The sequence below is a fragment of the Lathamus discolor genome, chromosome 3, assembly GCF_037157495.1.
Source record: "Lathamus discolor isolate bLatDis1 chromosome 3, bLatDis1.hap1, whole genome shotgun sequence".
In the NCBI taxonomy this organism is placed as follows: domain Eukaryota; kingdom Metazoa; phylum Chordata; class Aves; order Psittaciformes; family Psittacidae; genus Lathamus; species Lathamus discolor.
Genome location: NC_088886.1, coordinates 96,862,238 through 96,880,129, shown reverse-complemented (window position 1 = coordinate 96,880,129; position 17,892 = coordinate 96,862,238). Strand labels below are relative to the sequence as shown.

The 17,892-nt window shown below is 41.7% G+C and overlaps 1 protein-coding gene across 10 annotated transcripts in view; it reads right to left on the bottom strand.

The window, feature by feature from the left end:
• Positions 1-17,892, bottom strand: part of ZMIZ1 (zinc finger MIZ-type containing 1) — a 346,192-nt gene that overhangs the window by 87,771 nt on the left and 240,529 nt on the right. Inside the window, exon 1 of one of the 10 annotated variants that reach the window (XM_065670725.1) lies at positions 4,481-4,633. The exons of 7 other annotated variants lie outside the window; for them this stretch is intronic. The gene's annotated coding sequence lies outside the window, so the exon portion shown is untranslated. Of the gene's footprint in view, positions 1-3,574; positions 3,695-3,890; positions 4,009-4,480; positions 4,634-17,892 lie in introns of those variants that run through there. 2 more of the 10 variants (XM_065670726.1, XM_065670729.1) reach the window with 2 other exon arrangements.

Genomic DNA, 17,892 nt, shown 5'->3' with positions numbered 1-17,892 from the left:
CTCATTTTATAACTATATCTTGTCTTGATTTTAAGGAAAAAATTATTCAGGCAACTTCCAATTGAAACCAGGGCAAATAACCAGTGTTCTTTCTGGGCTTCTCTTGTCTCCTTATTGAGTCCTCAGTGAGAGGACTACATACGTGCCAGACTGGCTGGCTGCTTTCTCATTGATGATGAACGGATACGCACTTATCACCATGTCTTAAAAGCTATCACTGCTTTGCTTTATTGCACACTGGTGTACCTCTGATAATTATTGAAGCATCCATTTCATTTGAAAGCTGGCTTATCCTTTTACATTCTGGTTTAAAAGGTTTTGTTCAGTAACTTCAAATTGTTTCAGTATTGAGGAAGTTGATTTTTAGTTAATTCTTGAACTTTGTATACCTAAACATCCCTTTGCTAAAGCACTTCAGAAGCAAGTATACCTGGTGCAGTTTTTGTCCCTATCCTGACACTAGAAGAGCCAAAAGATATTAACACAATATATTTTTTCCAGCGTGTTAGCTTTCAGCTATCTTTATAAGGATCTGTTTGTTTCCAAAGAAAAGATCAGTAACTCCGCACTCCAGTGAAACAGATGCCACGTGTAATGCTTTTTTCACAGAACCTTCTGGTTTCTTCTGCAAAGGCAGTAGAAGGAACACCACCAGAGCAAGGTAGGAAATTTAGAGGACAGGCAGTGGGGTCATTTCTTACAGCAGTATTTTTAAAATCGCTGTGATATGCCTATGCTGTGCCACATGCTGTACCCTGCAAGGTACTGGAGGCAGAAACATATCCACTCAGCCTGCACAGCTATCCACTAGCTACTCAGCCAGGCTTCTGACACCCAGATTAGATCACCCATCTCTAGCTGGGATAGCTCTGAACTACAGTGCAGTAATAGCTGAGCAGGACTGGGAGGAAGCCACTTTTCCCCACTTTTTTTTTTCCCCTTGAGCAAAGCCTTGCTGCTCAGCTGCTCAATAGCAGTCTCAAGGCTGTCTGTTAACTGCAGCTTATTCTGTTTGTTCCACCCAAGACAAAACAGAAGTGCCACTCGCCAGAGCAGCCTCAGAGGAAGGTATTTCCTGTGGGCAGTCTCTGTTCTCAAACTGAGAGGAACAAAACCAGAGAGCATCTTCGCTGAGATCTCTGGAACACCATTTTAGCAATGTCCCACATGGTAAGGTTTTGTGTTTGTTTTCCCCCAGTCAGCTCCTTCCCTGATTAGCAATTTTGCTGTTTAATATAATATTCTCTTTTCCCTCGCTGTAAAAGTAAAAAAGGAATCACAATTACAAAATCTCATAGAGTGCTGTTTTTTGTCAGCTGTACTCCAGTAAGATTTTTCGTTGCTGTTGATCAGTAACGTCCCTTTTGCTGGCGTCCTGGTCATGAGAAAGCAGCCTTGTGTTGTCACAGATCCAGTGACAACTGAGGAGAACATGGGAACTGCTGCGTCCTCAGCTTACCTTGTGACACATAAAACCACTACTCTCTTGTCTTAGTTACACATCTTTTAATCTGGGGGGCTTTGGGAGGTTGGATTCAGAGCCTCAATCTAATTACTATACTGATTTTTCATGGCAAAAGCAGGCCTGTCTTGCCAGACCATTCTAAATCATCTCACTGTAATTGATGAAATACCTGTAAACAACACATTGTTTCTTATTTGAACCCAAAGTATCCTCTATTATTCTCTGTTTATTTGCACATTTCTCTGCCTTGTATCCAACAGCTGTCCTCTGTGCAGTACACGGGGACAAGCTTTCTTGGGTGCTCCTGAAGCATCCGGCATAAGAGTTACAGGCCTAACTGCTACTTTTGGCACTAGAAATACCAATCAGAGCGCATGTGTTTCACTGAAGCAACACTTCTGCAAGGACCACTGAGACAATGACATGCACAGATTTGACATTTGTGCCCATTCTACTGCAGCCTACACAAGATTAAAGGCTTAAGTTTCAAATCTCTCTTATGATCAATATTTTCAATTGCTACCATGAAACCATACCTTGCACATTCAGATGACTTTACAAGAGAAATCTCACTGCGTTTGCAGACATATTTCCCCATAGATTTTCTGATGGCTCTTCTAGAAGGGGGTACAACTGGGGTGGGTGGGAATCAAATTAAAGTTAAGCAATTTTTTCAAAAATCAAAATTTAAGTAATAAATTCAAAACTGAGCCTTTGGTAACACTCTTCTGTTGGCTTAAACTCAAACTGAAGCGTTACTGAGTTATTCTGAAATAAATTTACATAAAACCAAACTTTTGTTCACAAGTTCTACTGCACTTCAGCTGCCATCTTGATTTAAGTGCTAAGCAAAAAGAGGAACAAAATCCTGCTTAGCAGATCAGTGACAGCACAGAGGAGACATGCTATTACTTGACTGAGAGGAGCTTCTACTTATATGCATGATTAGCTGCTGCTAATTACTTTATCAATGTAATTGTAATAAAGTTCTAACTTGAGAACAAATTAAAGGAAATATTAGTTAACTTAGAACAGTTTTAGCTGGATCTCAATTTTATGTACTCAAAATCCAGGTAATGTTTCAGCCATTGTTTTTCTTAGGTCACTCCAGCCTAATGAATGACCTGGTTCCCTTAACCTGATTGAGACATGATTTCGTGAACAAAATAATGTCTCCACAGTAATTTTTCTCTCCAAAACATACAGGTTTGCAGAGTCAACATCATCTTCTGTAATTTTACAAGACAAGCTATGTTGTTGTCATAAAAGGGGATTCGAACTGGCCAGTTCACCCCATGAGGGCTGTCTATTGAGAGCATTTATTTCATCAAAAGTTGACAGATGCTATGGGATCTTCAGCCAGATCTTACAATGGGTGCATCTGAACTCAGGGGAACTAGTTTGTATGACTGAAGTCAATACTTATTTTGATAGTGATTTCAGCGGACACAGGATCACTGACACTACTTTAGGCAAAGTCTATTCCATCTTATGCAGTGATTTTACTGATCCAAGAGCTGCTGTCTACAACAGCAAGTCTCTTCCCCCAACAAACCATGCTGTCAACGTCAAAGGTGCGAACATTCCTTGCCTTTCATTTTTGTTGTACATTAACGTACACCATTTTATTCAGTTTTACGTTATTATCTGCTTTAACCCAAGTAACTAAATCAAAACATAAACCCGCATTCCAAATTCCAGTCTGGCAGCACTACTTTGAAACTTCCTGAAAACTCCATAAATCTTATGCAAATTAAATATATCCTTGGTTTTTACACAGGCAAACAGATAAACTTGTAACTACTCAGCACAAGGGGCAAACACGTCAACTTGAATACTCTGCACTGACACTGAGTCTAATACTTCTTTGGGATCTTCTTTGAGACCGCTCGCCATAGATGTGAGTTCTGCATGGCAAGGTCTTCATAAAGGCAGCAAAAATGAAATGGTGGCAGCAGTATTGCCACTGCTGTTCGCAGAACAGCTCCTCACGTTTTGACAGTGCCAGGCAGGATCAAGTTGGAGAAAATGCCACTGATAACTGCTGTTGCAATTTGGTTTTATGGTGGCAGATAGAAGCAAGATTCTCGTGAGATGTAAGCGGCTCACCCCCTAAAGCAGCAATATGGTAAAGTCCAGCTAAATGAGCAAACCGTGAATCTCCTCCTCGCAGCTCCGAATCTCTCTCCGCATCTGCGTGCGAACCCGTCCCAGTTTCCCTGCCTGCTGCCTGCCATCCCTGTGACAACATGCAGCACTGCCTTACCCACAATGCACCCTCGCGCTGGCACACACACCCGCCCGGCGCACACACACTCACACACTCACGCTCTCCCAGTCAGCCCGAGGCGACAACGCACACACTCACACTCGCGTCGCCACTCACACACGCAAAGCCCCCCTCCCGCCGAGGAAGCCAACTTACCCCCAAGTTACATCTCATTCAAAAGCCTAGTCCTCCTCTGCAACCGCCTCGGCTCGCCTGCCTCCCTTCTGCTGCAGAGAAAGGCCACAGATGTCTGCGAACACTTCTAGGCAGAGCCCAGCCAGTGCAGAACAAAGGCAGTCGGGGTTGCCTTCATCTCGGCACAAGGCAGCCAGTAGCTATTTTCAAGCTTGTTCGCTCTCCCCCCTCTGAGGGCACCCTGCTCTGTTTCTCCCTCTCTCTCTCCTCTTTGCCTGTCCAGCTACTGCACAACACACATCAATTATTCATTGCTTGTCTCCCGGTTTCCAGGCAAAACCAATCACAGATGGAGTCTTGCTAATGGGCTCATGCCGTACTTGCCAACAGGCTATTTGTGCTCAAGCTACAACCCTCTAGAGACAATAAAGAGAATCAGGTTAAGCTTTAAAACTTCACACGTACGCGAACAGACCTAAACCGGCAATATACATGTAAGCATCCCTATGACATTGCTTAGGAGTAACGTCTTCAGCACACAGCATGGCAGAAGGCTGCTTTAAATCTTCTGAAAGGGTTTTAAGAAAATCAAACACTCAGAAAAATCTCACCTCAGCTGCATGTTACTGATAGTGATGGTTTTCTTTTCTGCCTCTAGTGATCCATCTCTTGCTTTCCCATTACACCTCTCCCTCCTTCTCCCATACTCATGCACGCACACACACACACGCACGCACACGCAGCCACTTTGCCAGAAGGAAGAGAGAGAAAGAGAGGAGGAAAAAAAAAAATACACCCAGGCAGCTCACATTTCAAACTTGCAAGGAGGGGTGGTGCTTAAAACGCGAGGACAAAGCCTCTCTCTCTGGCACCCAGCCAAAATACTAAAATAAATCCCCCCGATCAATTAATTGGCAGCAACACTTGTTCGAGTCCGCGTAACAAACCGCTGAGCGCACCGGGGCTCAAAAGTCTTAAGATTTGGGAAACCTTACGCACTTGTTTCCCCCCTACCCTGTTTGCTGAATGCTGTTGACTAAATCCATCAAACTAGTCATGCTAATTAACGTCCGGAGCAGCCCCGGTGGCGGCGGAGCAGCCCCTGCTCGGGCAGCCCCCGTGGACGGGAGTTTCCTTCCGGACCGGCCGCCGCCCCGCGCCGGGCAGGAGGCACCGGCGGGGCCGGGCCCGCGGCGGGCGGCCCGGCGGCTCTGGCTGCAGTGCCGAGGGCGACCAGTACCGGGGGCGCGTCCGCGGGGAGCGCAACGAGCCCGCTCGGCGCAGACAGCCGGCGGCCGAGGGAAACTGAGGCACGCAGGCAGTCAGGGGCTGCCGGCCGGAGCCGCTGCTGCTGCCGGCACTGTCTTGCTCGGGCTCACGCTTGGAATAGGTTTTATGAGTTCAGACCTGCACGCCAGCCGGCCGCCCACTGCCCCGAACAGCATCACCCTTTCCCATGCCACTCCGAGTTCAGCGCTGCCCAGGGAGGAGTTTTAAACAAGTTTCACAGATCAAAATGTACCACAACGCAACCTTTAGTGGACAGGGTTTCAGCTGTCAGTGTCAAAGAAAAGAGCAGAACAGGAAGCTAATGTGACAATTTTTTCGCTCCCTCTCAGAGGGAAAACTGGCAGTTTAAGTTGTGGCCAGCCGAACACCAGCCTTTTCCTGCCAACCTCCTGCGGTGGGGAGCCACTTCCTTCCCCGGCACAACCTGCACGAAGTACCTCCACCTCTTAAAGGCGCACCCGGCCCTTTCGCAGATCAGCCAGCCAGCCTGCAGGCTCCAGGGGAAACCCAAACAAAACACGACAGCGAAAAAGGAGGGATCAAACAAAAAATACCGGCTCCCCAGCAAAATTCCTTCAGAGAAAAATTGGCCCCAGCTTTCCCTGCCATGCTTACACGTCACTTCAGTGTGCTTCACAAACACCTTAGCAGCGAGAGTCTGCAACATGACAGATTGGAGCAACAAACTATCACAGATATCAAAGACCAGCTCTTCTCCGAAAAATTATTCCACAAAAAAAAAAAAAAAAAAAAAAAAGCATTGTCAAATTTCTTTTTTTTTTTTTTTTATTCCCAGGGAATCCACTTCAAACAAGTAAATGTAAGTGCTTTTCCCCTAACTTCCACTCCTGACGTGTGATGAGCTCAAGGTCAGCCTGTCAGACTGGGTTATTGCTTTTTCTCCTCAGCTGTCAGACTAAACAGTATTGCAAACCAAATCCTCCGTAACACTTGGGCAACCTCAGAGCTGCACCAGCCTGACCAAAGGAAGACTCTTGACAACATGGCTGCTACAGGTGGTACAAAGCACAGTGTGGGGCGGGTGCCCATAGCGGGTGGGCTGTGCGTACACAGAGGGCAGGCCTTCAGCTAGGTCCTCAGAGAGCAAGGTGGACCCACGGGGCTGCCGGCAGAAAATGTACTTCCCATTGCACCTGACCAAATCTGAGATTCAGTCGCAGAAAAGTACAGAACCTCTTACAACTGTTTTTATCGCCTTTCAGAGTGGATGGATGATTTAAAGAGCAGTAAATTATCCAGCTGGGCTGGCAGAAGAGGTAACAGCAAGCAGGAGTATAGAGGACAAGCAAAGCAGTAAAGAAGTGTGTTGATAATCCCAAACAAGGACCAAAGTCCCTACTAATGTAACTGCACTGAGTACAGACTTGGGGGATGTGAATGAAATTTATAACTGACTGTAAGTCAATATCAAACAGACACAGAATGTACAATTTTGTGCTTGTTTCAGGTTTTACTAGATTTACAAAATCCATAAGCTACCATGGTGGTATTTCATATTTTGAAAAGACACACCAACAAGAACATATCAGGCAGTTGCAAGGTCCCAGATATTAAGACTGACTGCTTCCTCATACAAGCCTCAATGAAATCTGATCTGCGGGAAAAATATTTTTATTATTTCCATATACTTTTATTACCCAGTATCCTATGTTTTTCTCCCTAAATACCACCATAAGTAAGAGGATTGACTTTTTCCCTCTCTGCAATTAAACGCTCTTTCTAGCGTACCAGTGTAAGTTTCTCTTTTAAGCTGCCTGTCTTTTCAGCGGAAGTGGTTTAGAGTAGACAAATCACTTATCTAAAAATTATGTACTTACTTCTCCTTTGACAAATCTTCAGCAGTTTTCTAATCCCACCCTGCCACTTGAAATATCACTTTCTGTGATGACATTTGAGTCACAGTTGTCAGAAGCATCAGGCTCTGTAGTTAAATGGATTAAATGACACTTCATAGCATGCAGTATTTTGAAGAAGGAGTGGTTTATCATTTGTAGAAATTAATCATAACAGTTTTTTCTCTAGGGCAAATTCCCAATCATTTTTAAAGATTACTATGTTTAAGCCCCACTGACAGCAGTATGTCAAATTACATCACAGGGAAGGTTATCTCAGGCAGCGATTACTATTAACAAGAAGCACTGAAGACATCTACTACTGGGAGGAGTAGGTCCGCACTGGGAAGCACCTTTTAGATGCAGCAGTGGAAGAGCAGACTCTTTGGCTGCGCTTTATGTGGCCCTGTGGAGCTCCAGGGGTCCCACTGTCCAGTGCTGTGCCTGAGCGGCTGCTCTCCCATGAGGCCAGTGAGATGCTCAGCCCAGCAGGGGAGGTGGGCTGAGACTGGGGCATTGTTCAGTCCTACAGAGGAGAAAGAGGAGACACTTATTTGGGCCACCTCTAGCTGATTAGTGAGAAGAATTCAAAGCCACATCTACCTCAAAACAGGAGGCAGCATTTGTCCGTTTAATGCATGTTGTCAATGCCAAGTGATACTACTGATCAGTCTTCTCCAGTCTTACTCCTGTCAGTCAGTGCTTGGCAAAGAAACACACCACTAGCACATCCATGTGGTACTGCTCTTTGCTCTCCATGTAAGATGCTTCTCTTTCAAGCAGTGTATTTTAAAAAAGTCACAAGTCCATTCTTAAGTCGTGATGGTGCAAGAGACCTGTATGTCCATGGAACACCGACTTGTATGGCAAACAAGATAACAATGTGGACAGATTTGTACGCTCAGGTGCCTTTGACTGCTCGACATAAATGGCATGATGCTTATCTTCAACTAGTTCAAGTGAGATAGCCTTTGCTGCTCTACCTCCTTGCCCCTCTTTGGTGATATCGCAAAACTGCTTACATGAATACCTGTAATAAAGACACAGACCACCCAAGAGAAGAAGAAGGAAAGGGTGCAGAGGGGTGGACATCAAATCCCCATTCAGATACTTCAGTATCAATAGACTGTACTAGAGGTGGAGGGATACCATCATGTTCTACTGTAATTTCATATGAGAGGTGCACAGAGGAAAAGGCAGAAAAGTACTTTAGAGAAAGAAAACAGAAGGGGTAAGGAAAGTAGCTGTAATACCAGTTATTGCTCACTGAGTCATAATATAACCCCTTAGCAATGCAAATTTTCTATGACCACAGATTTAAAGGTTTATCTTGGGGACTAATCTCTATTCATCAGGGTTTTGCTCCACTGCTGAACACAGCAGGGTAGTTCCTTACAACATTTGCCTAGAGCAGGTTATTTGGCAAAGAATTAGTTCCCTGGATATGTATATATTTTACTGTTGATTCAAAGGATTCAAAAAACTCTTTAGAAGGCTTACAATTACATAGCTGAAATACATGGAATACATGGATCAGTGGCCTTACGGATTTTTCCTAATGTTTCACAGTAGGTAGAGTCAGTTGAAGCTGTTATAAATCACAGGGCTGCTTCCCAGTTAGAAACCAACCATGCACTGGGGGAAAAAAAATAATCCTTTGAGTGCATCAAGTGTCTTTCATGCATGACCCATTTTTCCAGAATCAAACTAACTCCATCCAGAGAGAGGTGTGAGAAGAAAACCTAGTGTAAAAAGCAAAGTAAAAAAAGGGGACTCTTTTATGTGGTTTAGTCCTGCCTCAGTTAAGTCAAAGATTACTCCATTGCAGAGACTACTATGACTGAAGTATCCACCTTGGACCTCTTCTTTATAAAACAAAGGTAAGAAAGTTATGAAATGTAACAACATAGTATTTCCTTTTCTCCTGCCACTCATGACCAGTGTTTGCATGTGCCCTTGGTAGCTAAATCATAGAATCATAGAATCATAGAATAGTTAGGGTTAGAAAGGACCTCAAGATCATCTAGTTCCAACCCCCCTGCCATAGGCAGGGACACCTCACACTAAACCATGCCACCCAAGGCTTCATCCAACCTGGCCTTGAACACTGCCAGGGATGAAGCACTCACAACCTGGGCAACCGATTCCAGTGCCTCACCACCCTCACAGGAAAGAATTTCCTCCTTATATCCAATCTAAACTTCCCCTGTTTAAGTTTTAACCCATTACACCTTGTCCTGTCACTACAGTCCCTGACGAAGAGTCCCTCCCCAGCATCCCTATAGGCCCCCTTCAGATACTGGAAGGCTGCTATTAGGTCCCCACACAGCCTTCTCTTCTCCAGGCTGAACAGCCCCAACTTCCTCAGCCTGTCTTCATACGGGAGGTGCTCCAGTCCCCTGATCATCCTCGTGGCCCTCCTGGAAACACTGAATGCTGTTTTCGATATGCATAACTATCCCAACTGAGACACTCAAACCTTCTGAAAGAGACTTAAGCCCTATTTAATTTTCAAGGCCATGGAAATGCTCATGCTGTTGTTATTTCATGAAAATTTGTTCCTTCGAACCTATGCAGCGGCTCAGGATAGGCCTGTGGGTTCTGCCATAAGAAACACCTCTGTCAGCTGCCATAATCTTTAGAAAAGGAGGTCTATCTTAAATCCATCTAATAAGATGCAATGTCACAACTTTCCGATCTCTATTTCCTTCCTTCCTTTTTTCATCCCTTCCTTCCTCCCTCTCTTCCTTCGTTCGACTAAATGTCTTTATGACATTCAGGAAAACAAAAAGATCTATAAAATGACAATGAAATACAAGCGGAGGGGAACCCCAGAATTAGAAAGTGAAGCCACATTCATCATGTTTATATCTTTGGTTCTTGCCACAGCTATACTTCTATAGAAAACTGAGAAGCAAAAGTAACCAAACCATGCAGAAATAAAGAATGAAGTACACTAAGGAAAAATCACATCTGTAATGTAGGATGACAGTCAGAAGAGACGCTTTACAGAACTAAAAGAGAAATCCCTGCGCAATGACAACATCAGTTCAGAGTTGTCTCCAGCACTATTTCACCTGCAGCACAGCTACTGCCATTGCCTCCTCCCACCCCAACTTGTCCATTAGGCAACTCTAAAGACAGATGGAACATACCCCACCTGTGATGCTCTGCCCACCTTTTACTGCATCTATTTTGCTACAAATAGTAAGATGTTTAAAACATGTGGAAGCATTGTCATTTTCCCAAATTTTTTTTAGAGATGTCTTAACTTTTAGATGCTTCCATTCAAACTCTTTGGTAGAAATGGAGCACGGCAGAAATGCCTTCAGTGCTCATCGCACTTTCACTGCACTTGAACTAGAGTTCATGACATCTCTTCTAACAAATCAGACAGAAAGATAAATAAAATTAAGTCCTTTCCGTATTAAATCCAGTTTTTCAGCATGATCAATCAGATTTCTGACACATTTTTCACAAACTTTAGATTAAATATTTTCATACCACGTCTTCCAAACTGCCCAATTTTCCTCATATAATGTTGTCATGGTTTAAACCAATCCACACAGCTTGTCCACTCACTTCCCCCCCGCTTCTTTCCCTCCCTCTACTCCCGGAGGGACAGAGAGGAGAATCGAAAAGAATGCAACTCCCACGGGTTGAGATAAGAACAGTTTAGTAACTAAGGTATAACACAAATCACTACTGCTACCACCAATGATAATAATGATAAAGGAAATAACAAGAGGAAAGAATACAACACCTCAGCACCAGCCGACCGATAACTCGCCCCACTCCCCCCAGGTGAGCACTGACCGATACCTCCTCCAACCCTGCAGAGAGCTAGCCCTTTTGGGTAAACTCCCCATTACATCCTGGGCATGACGTGCTGTGGTATGGAATACCCCTTTGGCTAGCTTGGGTCAGGTGCCTTGTCTCTGCTTCCTCCCGGCCTCCCCTCATCCCCGGCAGAGCATGAGACTCACAAAGTCATTGGCCAGACCAAACATTTGAGCAGCAACTGAAAACATCGGAGTTATCAGCACTGTTCCCAGGCCAAAAGATCAAAACACAGCACTGCACTAGCTCCTAGGAAGGAGAAAAATAACTGCTACTGCTGAACCCAGGACAAATGTAGACACTTTCGGCCTGCTACCACTTTGAAGAAACATCTGATCAACTGTTTCTTTAGATTTCAAGCTACTCTTTTAGCATTCTTAGCATTTCTGAGCTACTCAAGATTATATTCTTAGTCAACATTTTTTGGTTTATTATTTTTTATTATTTTTATTATTTTATTATTATTTATTATTTTATTGTTTTTCTTGGGTGTGCAGCCATTCATATCTGAAGCCCCACCTCTGGCAAGCTGTGGGTTAACTACAGCTAAGTTTCCTCTCTTTCCTGCTTACCTGATCAAGGGGATAAGGAGGCAGCTCTGAAGGCAGCAATCTAATCAGGTCTCACTGAAAGAAGGCAGAGAACTATCAGAACTGCAGCTTGTGAGGCTGTGTAGGACTAAAAGCATGCAAAAGAGTAAAAGAAAACTGAAGCTTGGAAAGCAGAAGCCCTGCTAATGCTCCTGGACATGCCTTATTCCAGCCCTGTCCTCGCCTCTACATAATCTTGTTGGCCCCATTTTATTGAGCTGCCCCTAATCTAAAACTGATTTTGAGAGGTAAACCTAGGCTGTTTGTTTATATCCCTTTTTAATTATTATCTTTTAAAACCAATCCACTAAAATATGGAAGGTATGAGTAGTAAGAAGGAATATGTGATACAAACATCATGAATGGGACATAAATTCAATAAAAGAAGATATGTCCTTCATTAGCCACAGTACTTACACTCTATACATAAGAAAGTTAATGACTGAGCTCTTTTTTCTGTGCTATGAGTGAACCGTGAGAGCATTCAAATTAGAGAGCTGAGAAGCAGTGAGTAATTAATAATAATAACAATGAAAAGAACACTGAATGTCACTTTCTCCAAGACAACTGTGGAGTTAGAAAGCCATTAAAATTGCATATAGATGTTTAATGATGCCATATCTAACGTATGAGAGGTTACACAAATAAACAAATAGAGAAAAGTCCAAAGTTACAAATTAAAAGTTACAAATTGGTGGCTATGCATCACTGTCTTGGAAAGCTTCCATTCTGGAATACAAAGACATTCATCATTTGGAGGCCAGCTCATGCTTCTAGCTTTGTATTTAAACAAATCCATGTACCATCATCATACACTTTTTAGATCAATCTGCCACAAAGCCATACAGAGTTATTTTTAGCGATCTGTGAGATAAACTATAGTTTAGCTTGCAAAGTGGCCTAATAAGGCAAAATGCTCTCGGTGAAGACCAAATGCAGTCACTGGCACTCTCCACCACCCCATACACTACTCAATCTCTACAAGCATCCATTAATTTTCCCCACTTACTGTGGAGGATTACTGCATTAGCAACAATGACACGAAACTAGAGGCATCTTTATCGTTTTGTCTGTTTTGATAATCAAATATACCGTGATTTTAGAAGAACGGAAACGCTCTCAAATGAAAGTGGCTTTGCTCAGATTTGTCAAGGAAACATTTTGGTAGACAATAATTTTAAGAGAAATAACAGCTTAATACTGGTTTTTGCTTTCAGAAACTTGAAAACTGGTTCTCAGTCAACTCCAAATATTTCAAGGCCTCATGTTACTTCAGTGCCGTGCTCCCTTCCACCATGCTGGCAGTGCAACAGAGCTTTAAAGTGGATACAAAGGACTCTTGGGGAGTGTATGTATGTTTAAGTATTAGCAAGGATCTTCTTATAACTAAAGATGTTCCAAAATCCATTAGATAACTTAGAATCTGAGAAAAGTACTCATTTTGACATGTTGCTGCTTGGAGGGGCGGGGGGGGGAATAATTCTATAACAATTTATAAGAGCAAGATTAAACACAGCAATTAACATAGGCTTCTATCTTTAATAATTATTCATATATCTGTTTAGCTGATTATAAGTCATAGCTCCAGGCTGTCTGCCTGCACTGCTAGGACACAGAGAGCAACCTTTGCTAAATTGACTCCACTGGCTATGCTCATGCTGCAAGAGCTGTTTTCAAGGACAGATGTACAATGTTATATGGGTAAAGAGATGAGCAAATTAAAGATGGGTGTTCTGTCAGGAAAACGACTGAAGAACTTGTGTCAGCATTTCCCCACATTAACAGGACCTCAGACTTTTAACCCTTCAACACCTATCACTTAAAGAAACACTTTCCTCATATAGATAGCACAATTGCATCTTTTCAAATAAAATCAGGAAAACACAATCACCCAGAACAAATACAAGGGAATGCACTATAGATAAACATATATCTATATACAGACGCACAGGAATTCATGAAGAGCTTTTAATCCTTCTTAAAATGTGATTAATTTAAAGCATCATAGCTTGTAAGTTAAAAAAGCTGAGAACAGTAGAACATGAAGTTACCAAAACATATTACTGCCGCACAACACAAAAGTTATCCTTCAATGTCGGATCATCAATAAACATTCAGTGCATTCCTACCAAAAAGCTACACTGACATTTTTGATTTTTCTTCATATTTATTCTGCATATTTCTGCTTAAAGCAGTATATGTATTTCTTTAAAGAAGGCTGAAAGTCTTTCAGACCTACTTTGCTCTGAGAAATATTTAGCAGTAAAACCACAGAACAGAGCTATACTGGCAGCTCCTACCAAGCGTAGACACAGTTCATACTGGCAAGAGGCCGCGTCCTGTATTGCCTTGATTGGCTTCCCATTGAAATCAAGTTTACAATCAAGGATTATGCAATCTCGCTAACAGAGGGCTTCTGGCATGTAAATGAACACATCTTATTTTACTACAGCATTTCTAGCATACAGCTAGTCTACTTTGAGACTAAGAGCAAGTCTACACCTTGCAATGTTCACACTTCCAAGATTTTTTAATAACTTCATCCATCTGTTAAATAATTTACATTCTGTTAGAATATGCAGCAATAGTATGGCTATGAAAATATACATTTCCATAACCTGGAAACTATCCATCAGTGTTTAACACTATTTCCTACTTCTCTCCTGCAATGCTGCATGGAGAGTTTCGCAAAAGTAGTGCTTTAATGATGTACAGGCAACAGAAAAGAATCTTGACTGTAAGAAACACTTTGAAATAATTAAGAATCCTTCCACTGTGAATGACAGGAACTTCTGTTTTCTTAATCAATATGCATCAGATTAGTCTTTCTGTCCACTATATACAACACATTGATTTGGTGGCTGTTCAGTTCTCTTCATTGAGAACTGAACAGTTCGAGACAAATGCTTTAGGATGGGAGAGTTGATGATGACCTATTTACCTTGAAGGCTTCAAGGTGAAAACCAAGAATTTTGCATGTTACCTTAAGCTCTAAGTATGGTTTTGCTTTTCGTTTCATATTGAAATGCACTGGTGAGACATATTTAAAAATCCACTGGTAAGTAAACATTAGAGCTAAACATGTTCTTCAAAATTTTAACTCGAAAACTGCATTTTTAATCAGTTAATTTCTTTTCATTTTTTAAAGTACTTAGACAATACATACTGAAGCATCTCCCCTTTAACTACAAAAGCTGAAATGAAAGTTCAGCTTGTGAGACTGACTTAAATGAAAAAGTACAATCTGGAAAAGACACTAGAAATTAAAGTTTTGGATACTTCAACTTGAGAAAACATAATTGGATCTGATTTTTTAGAAGTGCTACATCTCCTGCAGCCAAGAGTTAAGCATCTTCAACATACTAACTAACTAACTAACTAACTAACTAACTAACTAACTAACTACAGGTCATTAGTCTGCTTTGGGAATTGTGGCCTGTATCACCACAGCAATTAATTCTTGACCAAATGGTCACTGTCAGCTCTCCAAACTATTTACTGACTACTGCACCTTTATCATCAACATTTTAAACTAAAAGTGTTGGCAGGTTATTTAAACAAGGCTTAATACATGTTAGTGTTCCTCTGCAGGCCGCTTATCCTGGTCTGGAGGACTGGTGTCTGCAAAACACAGTCTTTAAAATTATTCACATCAGAAAACTTTCATAAAAAGATGTAATATACTTTCATACGTTCAAAGAAAAATTAGTAGATCCAAAGCAAATTGCTTATACCAAAGGTTGGAGAAGTAGAGTTACAAAAGTTACATTTCTTTTTACTTTGGGAAAGGGAATGGTAGACATATTTACAGAAATATATGTCAGCAGAAAAAAGAATCTGCCTTATGCTTAAAGATAGTTCTGTGATGAGGGATTACTCACACTAAACCATCATAAGGCAAGTACTTCCAAGAAGGAGAGATAAAGATCCCACAGTGCCTCACATTCCATCAAAACCATTTTTAACCATTTCCCGTGCCAGACATATGCCACTGACTGCAAGCCATCTCCTGGTAGCAAAGTACTTCAAGACCATGCTACAAATTTCTTTTTCCACATGAGAACAGATTTTTCCTTGCCTTTACCATGAAAGCAACCACAATTTACTTCTTTTTTTTTTTCTTCTTTTTTTTTTTTTTTCCCCCCCTCATTTTCTGTAGCAATTCCTCTATGGAAAAGATTTTAGGAAGGATGGGAGTAGGTGATGACTCTTGCTTTAGTTTTGCTATTGGCTTCAAGAGAAAACCATATAACACTTCTAACTCAGTTTATCTCCATTGATCAGTGCTCCCTCCGCAAGCCTCAATACGAAAAAAACCCTGACACATACACACACACACATTCTTGTTTTTTCTGTTGCAACTTAGTTTAAACTACTGAATATGGTTTCCAAACTAAAGTAATGGATCAGTTAGGAAAATTATGAAATACCTTCAGATTTGGATTTACTTAAAAAAAAAAATCCAAAAACAAAAGAAGAAAGCCCATTCAAGTATACAGGTAGTTCCTATACTCCGGGAGTATAAAAAATCCCATCAATTTACAATGAGCAAAAAAAGAAAAAAAGAACATTGCTCAAACCAACATTTTGTTTTAAGTATCACCCCTGCCACAGGGAGAGTCAGTCAGGCCGAAGATGTATGAGTTCAATGTAATTAATATTCATATGACTAATCACTGGGGTTACACCATTGCCCAGAGACCCAAGAAAGAGTAGAATAGCATCATTAACAGAAATTATCAATACTATTTGTTAACTTCCAGCTTTAAAAATACAACTAAATTCTCAAGACTTAGACACTGCCTCATATAACAGAAAGAATGATTTATGGGCATTCATCAAGAAAAAAAAGGCATGAATCCCTACAGAACACCACAGGAAGGCAAGTAATAACCCTAAACCTACTAAAATGTGGAACATAATTTACATGATTCTTATAAAATATTTATGTTACTTTCAAAGTATTGACTGAGATATCTGATTTCATCAAAAACATCAAAACATTCTCTAAATAATTACATCAGATTAAAGAGCTGATATTTATGTAACAATGCTCTTTGAGGGTAGTCATCCTGCAGGCAGAGGAATGCAAAGGTAAGAAAAAACAGTGTGGGAAACCACTTCTGTGCTGTGATTAATATTACTGAGGATGACTCTGTCAATCAACTGTAATGCAGGCTAGCAAGTAAGCTCAAACACAGACTGGAAATCTGAAGGAAAACCCACACATTGTTTTAATTCTTGCATTTAACTGCCAGAGCAGCAAGTGGTGTCCTTGGAAGGAGCAACAAAGACAGGGGGAGCAGCCACTGCCTTCTGGGATGGCAGAGCTGAGAGGCGGCAGCATGGGGAAGGAAAAGCTACCAAGGTTGAGGTGTGTGTTGGGGAGCAGCCACACTGGGGTTTCCTGCAAATTAGACCAAATTCTCCCAAGTAACCTAGAACGTTTTCCCTTTTATGTCTGTAAGTGAAAAAAAAAAAAAAAAAAAAAAAAAAAAAAGGAAAGAGACATAGAAAAGAAGGCACTCTTGGCCAGGAACTTACAAAATAAAAGCAGTACCCAAACCTCAATACATTTGGTTGTATTTACAAAGACAGTCAACAGAGAAGAGAAAAAGGAAAGAAGTCACTGTGTCGCCATTTGAGCCCTGTTTGGAAGGAATTCAACACATTAACTCAATCGATTATACTAGTGCATAACAGCAAATCCACTGCTTGTCTGCTATCCTCACTCCAGGGAATAAATGAGCGACAAGCACTGCTGGTATATTCCAAAGGCAGGAGGTGAGGAAGTCACCTTGCTCTGAGAGGTGCAGTTCTGGGTGCTGATACAAAGCCCTTGGTTCCCTGTGACATGCCTGGCTCCCTTCTGCCACTGACTGCACTGCCCTGAACCTAGTCTCATAAAAACATGATCCTTAAAACTGAAAAGTTTGGTTAAATTTGGTTTCTGACTGCTTTCAGGCAAGAATTCACAGTGGTAAACTGCAATTAGTGCAAAAGATCATGGAACTGAGTTAACACTGTTCATTTCCACCCAAGGTTCACCACTTCTAGGAAGACGGTATCAAATCCAGGAGGAAGCCTCACAACTACTATAAATCATTTATCCTCTCTCTCCAAAATGACAGTAGCAGAAACAACTGTGTGATGAAGGCAGTTGGGAGATTTAAGACAGCAGTTCTTAGTTCTCTGACATAGTTAACTCAGTTTCCACCTCTTCCTCTCCAGCCCTTGCCTTCCTTTACCCTCTTTCCTGTCTAACTGGGTTACAAGTTCTTCAAAGAAAGGATCTTCAAAATGTGTGCAGAGATTTTTAATGCAAGTGATCTTGATCTCATATTGGACTTTTGAAACCAACACCACAACCAAGTAGCCCTGCATCAGTGCACCATGAAAAAACATTAGATCATTTGCAAAGTTCTGCACTTTCTTCTTTGCTGGTGACTG